Raw genomic sequence first — 7,705 nt, forward strand, 5'->3', positions numbered from 1 at the left:
CACCTTGCCGGGGTGTGAACGTCTCAGCCAGGACTGCTTTCCACCCCCAGCCAAAGGTGGGGAGGAGACAAAGACTGTAGAGTCAATGCAGAGGCGATGGAAGCTGCAAGGAAAGGCTGAGAGAGGGAGAGAAGGAGGTGGGGAAGACCGTGACAGAGCCTCAAGCTTTCGGCTCTTAGCACCTCAAATAGTTGACAAGTAGTTCTGCAAAATGTTTCCAAAAAGGTAAAAACGCCTAACATTGTTGCCGAGAGTTCCCTTGGTCCTCTCCCAACGTGCCGCCTCACGCTCCTGGGTGTACATGGCAGAGCCCAAAGGCCACTGTTCTGAAAATAAGAAAAAAATGAAGAAACCCCATTGTCCTGTAAGGGGAGAGGAAGGAGCCGGACCTTTGGTGCTTAGGGCCTTGTCTAGAATTGTTTGTGGCTTAAGAAGTGGGCTGATGGGTGGGGCTGTGTTGCTACCCTGTATGTTGTGTGGCCTGAGGCTTCCCTACAGGCTGTTGGGTGGGGCTAGGTCTTGGTGCTGATGATGCAATCAAGATGTCAGCCTCCAGGACAGCTCATGTAGATGAACACTCCCGGAATGTCCGCCACCAGCTTTTATGTCTCCTGGGTGAGCCGCGGCCATTCCCTACCTCCCCAGGAGAGGTTTCCAAACCAGCCGGCAGGCCTGGCACAGGTTCCTATGAAATCACCGCCTCTGCCTTTAGACCTGGCACACGCCAGATTCTGTGTTCACTTCCCAAGTGAGTGAAGTCTCTGTTTACCCCAGTCCCAGAGGGCTCCTGGAACTAAGCCCCACTGGTCTTGAAAACAGGTTGTCCTGGAGTTTCCTTCTTCTCCCAACACCAAAACCCTGGGCTGTGGAGCCTGTCATGGGGCTTAGAACTCTCACCCCTGTGGGAGTGCCTCTGCGACTTAATTATCCTTCAGCTTGTGGGTGGCCAAGCTGGGGGATATGGGGTCCAATTATATCAAGAGCATGCCCCTCCTACCATCCTGCTGTGGTTCTCTCTTCATGTTTCCAGTTGAAGGCGATCTTCTTTTCTAGGTTCTAGTCTTTTTTCTTTGAATAGTTGTCTAACAGTCAGTTGCAGTTTCTTTGTAGTCGTGAGGAGAGGCAAGCTCGTGGTCCTGCCACTCTACCATCTTGACCAGAATACATATCTATTGTGTTTTTAACTTCATCTCTGTATTTTTTTTTAAAGTGTTTCATCTAGGAATTGAAATATACATACTTAACTCTTCATAGACTACTGAGAATCGACATCTCACCATTCCGCATGGAAGTAGAAATCGTACCACCATATAGGTCCCTTCATTCTCCCACTCTTTATGTTATAGCTGTCTTATATATTTCAACGATATACATTGGAATCCCATCAGACAATGTTTAAATTTTTCCTTTCAATCCTCAAATATATTTTATTTATTTATTTATTTAGTTTGTGTGTGTGTTTTGAGGGGAAAGGTAATTAGGTTTACTTATTTCTGTGTTTTTTGGAGGAGGTACTGCGGATTGAACCCAGAACCTCATGCTTGCTAAGTATGCAGTCCACTACTTGAGTTTACCCTCCCCTCAAATATATTTTTAATTACTTCAAAAAGAGAAGCCTAGTCTAGTATATGCGGCCACATACTTATCAATTTCATTGCAGCGCTTCCTTCATCCCTGATGTTCAAAGTTTCTTTCTGGTATCATTTCCCTTCTGGCTGAAGAATTCTGATTGCAATTCTTTCAGGTCTGCTAACCACACTTGTCATATTTCTTCATCTGCATATTTTTTTAAACATGTGCTTTCCTGAAAAAGATTTTTACTAGACGAAGAATTTGGGGTTTACATTTCATTACCTTCAGCATTTAAAAAATGTTGAGAGAGGGGGCCAAGATGGCAGAGTAGAAGGACGCTTGTAGCTCACCCTCTCCCACAAACACACCAAAACTAACATCCACGGAACCACCCAGCCAATCAGAGCACCTGCTGCACTCTGACAGAACATTGCCCTCTTGAATAGATGAAGACGCCACAAATCTGGTAGAAGAAAAGGAAAGAAGAAAGAAGAAAAAGCAGAACAGTGTGGGATCGGTCCCACGAGGAGGGAGTGGCAAAGCAGAAATAGCGCTCGTTCACTGGGTCTCACCCCTCGCCAACGGAGAGGTCAGCGGGACGGAGGGGGACCCTCCGAGGCTTGGATCTGTATGGAGCACCCCTTGACTGACAGAACTAAGTTAAACAGGCACAGGGGGTCTCTACAACTCCCAGCCCTATAGGCTAAGTGATAGCTGGGGGACAGGACAGGCTGCCTGAGCCAGGCAGAGGACTGGGGCAGGCTTCACAGCGGCAACCCCAGGGAAATGCAAGGTGCTGTGTTGCCTGAGATGAGTGGGTACACAAGGCAAAACAAACTGAGCCCTCCATAAAATATGGAAAAAAAAAAAAACCCCGCAGCTTATGTTCCCTGGCGGGAAGAGGGCCCATACAGCCATCTCCAAAAACCCATGGAATGTTTTCTGGAGAAGAGAGGCAGAACTCACCCACTGCCGCCATATCCTCTGGTGCTTAGCACCCAGCAGGGTTGGGGTCAAAACCTGAATCCGTACCTAAGGGCTTAGCAGCCTCAAAGGCGAGAATGAGACTTGTTCATAGCCCGAGGCATATAGGATCTTTTTGTCCTGGTACCTCAGAGAACTTGTTCTGCCAAAACAAACAAGGAGCTGAGTTTTGGCTTGGAGCAGGGGCGGGGCTGTTCCTCTGTCTTCCCCAAGCCTGTGTACGGAGGGCGGACCCAGGGTGGAGTGGGCAGCTGCACAGAGCAGGGGAGAGACCGGGCGCCAGGAGCGGGCTGGTGGCCACCTGCCTTCCTGGCAGGAGCTCAGAACCTGACTGTGGTGCAGGGAGTGGGTGTGATTCACCCGCCTACCTCCCATGAGCACAGGATCTGACTGCGTCATCAGGAGGGGGAGTGACCTGCCTGTCCACCATGTAAGAGTGTACCACCTGACCGCAGTCTTGGTAGGGGGCACGATCTGCTTGCTGATAGACAATGGGAGCAGCACAGACCAGGGTCGCCAACGGAGGGCCTCTGGAAGCAGCAAGCTGAGTTCACGAAACAGGGCAAAGACAGAAAGACCTCGCATTAAAATCATTAAGAGCGCGGGGTCTCCGTGAGAACACATTCCCGCCTTTTTAAGATGTCTCAACTCAAGTGCTAGTCTGATTCAACTTACTCTTCTGTTATTGATTATACACTGTTTTCAAACCTTTCTTTCTCACTTCTTTTAAAATCCTCTCTTTTTAAAAAGTTTTATTTCTGCATACTCATGACATATATAAATAAATAAACCCCTTAAGGACCATAATAGATAACTGATACTGCATAAGCCACAGTGCCAGAGAGATATGAGCAAGATGAAGAAGCAGAAGACCCACTCCCAATTAAAAGAGCAAGAGAAATCCCCTGAAAGAACTATCAATGAAATAGACATTGATGGCCTACTAGATCAAGACTTCAAAAAAGGAGTGATCTAAGTACTGAAGGAACTAAGAGAGATAGAGTGTAGAGATATAAAATATGCAAAATGAAATTTAAGCTATAAAGAAGAACCAAGTAGAATTGGTAAATTCATTTGCTGAGATGAGAGCTGATCTAAAGGCTGTACAAAGCAGGCTAGATAAGGCAGAGGAACGAATAAGTGACCTAGAAGACAGGTTAACAGAAAGCATCCAAAAAGAGCAGCTGAGAGAAAAACAAATAAAAACCAATGAAAACAATAAAAGAGACCTATGGGATAATATAAAGCATGACAATCTACACATAATAGGGGTTCCAGAAGGGGATGAGAGAGCAAAGGGGATTGAGAAGGTATTGGAAGAAATCATGACTGAAAACTTCCTAAATTTAAAGAAGGAATCAGATATCCAAGTACAGGAAGCTCAGAGGGTCCCAAACAGGAAGAACCCAAACAGATCCACAGCAAGACATATCATAATCAAGATGGCCAGAGTCAAGGATAACGAAATGATCCTAAAGGAAGCAAGAGAAAAACAAAGAGTGAGTTACAAGGGAACCCCCGTAAGGCTTTCAGCTGATTTCTCTACACGAACACTGCAGGCCAGAAGGGAGTGACAAGGATGCCCACTATCACCACTGCTATTCAACATAGTCTTGGAAGTCCTAGCCACAGCAATCAGGCAAGAGAGAGAAATAAAGGGACCCCAATTGGAAAAGAAGAGGTAAAAGTGTCAGTATATGCCGACGACATGTTACTATATATAGAAAACCCTAAAAGGTCCACACAGAAACTACTGGAGGTGATCGAGGAATTCAGCAAGGTAGCAGCTTACAAGATTAACGTTCAAAAATCAGTTGCAGTTCTTTACACTAATGATGAATCAACAGAAAAAGAAAGTAAAGAAACAATCCCCTTTAAAATAGCACCCAAAGTGAAAAAATACCTAGGAATAAATCTAACCAAGGAGGTGAAAGAATTATACACAGAAAACTATAAACCATTGATGAAGGAAATTAAAGACGACTTTAAAAAATGGAAAGATATCCCATGCTCCTGGATTGGAAGAATCAATATTGTTAAAATGGTCATACTGTCCAAGACAATCCACAGATTTAACCAATCCCTATCAAATTACCCAGGACATATATCACAGAACTAGAACAAATCATAATAAAATTTATATGGAACCTCAAAAGACCTAGAATTGCCAAAGCATTACTGAAGAGAAAGAAAGAGGCTGGAGGAATAACTCTCCCAGACTTCAGACAATTCTATAGAGCTACAGTCATCAAGACAGCATGGTATTGGTACAAGAACAGACATATAGAACAATGGAACCGAATAGAGAGCCCAGAAATGAACCCACAAGATTTTGGTCAACTCATCTTGGACAAAGGAGGCAAGAATATACAATGGAATAAAGACAGTCTCTTCAGCAAATGGTGTTGTGAAAACTGGACAGCGGCATGTGAAGCAATGAAGCTAGAACATTCCCTTACACCACACGCAAAAGTCAACTCAAAATGGATCAAAGACTTAAACGTAAGACAAGATACAATAAACCTCCTAGAAGAAAATATAGGCAAAACATTATCTGACATACATCTTAAAAATGTTCTCCTAGAACAGTCTACTCAAGCAATAGAAATAAAAGCAAGAATAAACAAATGGGACCTAATGAAACTTACAAGCTTCTGCACAGCAAAGGGAACCATAAGTAAAACAAAAAGACAACCTACGGAATGGGAGAAAATTTTTGCAAATGAAACCGACAAAGGCTTGATCTCCAGAATATATAAGCAGCTCATACGACTTAATAAGAAACAACCAAACAACCCAATCCAAAAATGGGCAGAAGACCTAAACAAGCAATTCTCCAAGGAAGACATACCAATGATCAATAGGCACATGAAAACATGCTCAGTATCACTAATTATCAGAGAAATGAAAATCAAAACTACAATGAGTTATCACCTCACAGCAGCCAGAATGGCCATCATTCAAAAGTCCACAAATGACAAGTGCTAGAGAGGCTGTGGAGAAAAGGGAACCCTCCTACACTGCTGGTGGGAATGAAGGTTGGTGCAGTCACAGTGGAAAACAGTATGGAGATTCCTCAAAAGACTAGGAATAGACTTCCCATATGACCCAGAAATCCCACTCCTGGGCATATATCCAGAAGGAACCCTGCTTGAAAAAGACACCTGCACCCCAATGTTCATAGCAGCACTATTTACAATAGCCAAGACATGGAAACAAACTAAATGTCCATTAACAGATGACTGGATAAAGAAGAATTGGTATATTTATACAATGGAATACTATTCAGCCACAAAAACCGACAACATAACGCCATTTGCAGCAACATGGATGTTCCTGGACAATGTCATTCTAAGTGAAGTAAGCCAGAAAGAGAAAGAAAACTACCATATGAGATCGCTCATATGTGGAATCTAAAAAAAAAACAAAACAAAGAACAGAAATACAGAACAGAAACAGACTCATAGACATAGAATACAAACTTGAGGTTGCCAAGGGGTGGGAGGTGGGAAGGAATAAACTGGGAGTTCAAAATTTGTCGATACTGACAGGCACATATACAACAGATAAACAAGATTATACGATAGAGCTAGCACAGGGAAATATATACAAGATCTTGTGGTAGCTCACAGCAAAAAAAAATATGACAATGAATATATGTACGTCCATGTATAACTGAAAAATTGTGCTCTACACTGGAAATTGATACAACATTGTAAAATGACTATAACTCAAGCAAAAAACATTAAAAGACACTTCGTCCTTGCCTACATGATTTCTGATAAGAATTCTGCAGTCAACTGAATCCTTGTTCTCTTGTAAGTAATGCATCTCTTTTCTCTCTCTGCTTTCAAGATTTTTTTTTTGTCTTCAGTTTCCAGCAGTTTCATTCTAATATGGCCAGGTATGGATTTCTCTGGGTCTAACCTGTTTGGTGTTTGCTTAGCTTACTGAATCTGTAGGTTTATGTCTTTTGCCAAATTTGTGTAGTTTTCATCAATTATTACTTGAAAATTTTCATTTTTAATTTCCATATTCTTTCACTTTTCCTAGGTTTCTGAAGGAAAATTATATATGTTTTGTTTAAAAATTATATATCTTTTGGTATTTTCCCACCGGTCCTGGAGATTTTGTTTATTTTACTTTCAATCAATTTTTTTTCCTGAATTGTTCAGATTGAATAATTTCTGTTGTTCTGTCTTCAGGTTAACCTTCTCATCTCCATTCTGCTATTAAACCCATGCAGTGAGATTTTTATTTGGTTATCATATTTTCAACTTCTAAAATTTCCATTTGTTTCTTGAAATATAAGCTCTCTCTCTGTGTGTTTTGGTGTTAAGAATTTCTGTTTCTACATTTGTTTCAAACGTGAGCATGATTGCTTTGTTGAAGCATTTGTACAGTAGCTGCTTTGAGGATGTTGTCAGATAATCCCAGCATTTCATTCTTTTCTGCATTGATTTTCTTTCCCATGTGAGCTTAGATTTCCCTGTTGTTTTCATAGTCTGAGTATTTTTACTTTAATTTTAAATAGAATATTAGAGGTCACTTTCCACTTACAGGTATTACAAAATATTGGCTCTTATTCCCCACGTTGTACATCCTGGAGCATATCTTACATCCAATAGATTGTTCCTCCTACTGTCTGACTTCTATTTTGCCCCTCCTACCACTGGTAAACACTAGTTTGTTCTCTATATCTGGTTCTAGTATTAGGTTATATTCACTGGTTTATGTTTTAGCTTCTACACATAAGTGATATTGTCTGGAATTTTCCCTGTTAGAGTTATTACATTTCACATAATCACCTCCAAGTTCATCCACGTTGCTGCAAATGGCAAAATTTCGTTCTTTCTTAAGGCTGAGTAACATTCCATTCTTTATGTATGTATATAGATCTATCTATCTATGTCTATCTGTATAGACACTATATATATATAAAATAGCTTCTTTATCCAGTCATCTGTTGGTGGACATTTAGGTTGCTTTTATTTCTGTGCAATTGTAAATAGTGCTGCTACGAACATTGGGGTGCATGTATCTTTTTGAATTAGTGTTTTTGTTTCTTTTGGATATATACGGAGGAGTGGAATTGCTAGGTCATGTGGTAGTTCAGTTTTTAGCTTTTTGAGTATTCTGAGTAATTTTT

Source organism: Vicugna pacos, chromosome X (assembly GCF_048564905.1).
Source record: "Vicugna pacos chromosome X, VicPac4, whole genome shotgun sequence".
Classification (NCBI taxonomy): domain Eukaryota; kingdom Metazoa; phylum Chordata; class Mammalia; order Artiodactyla; family Camelidae; genus Vicugna; species Vicugna pacos.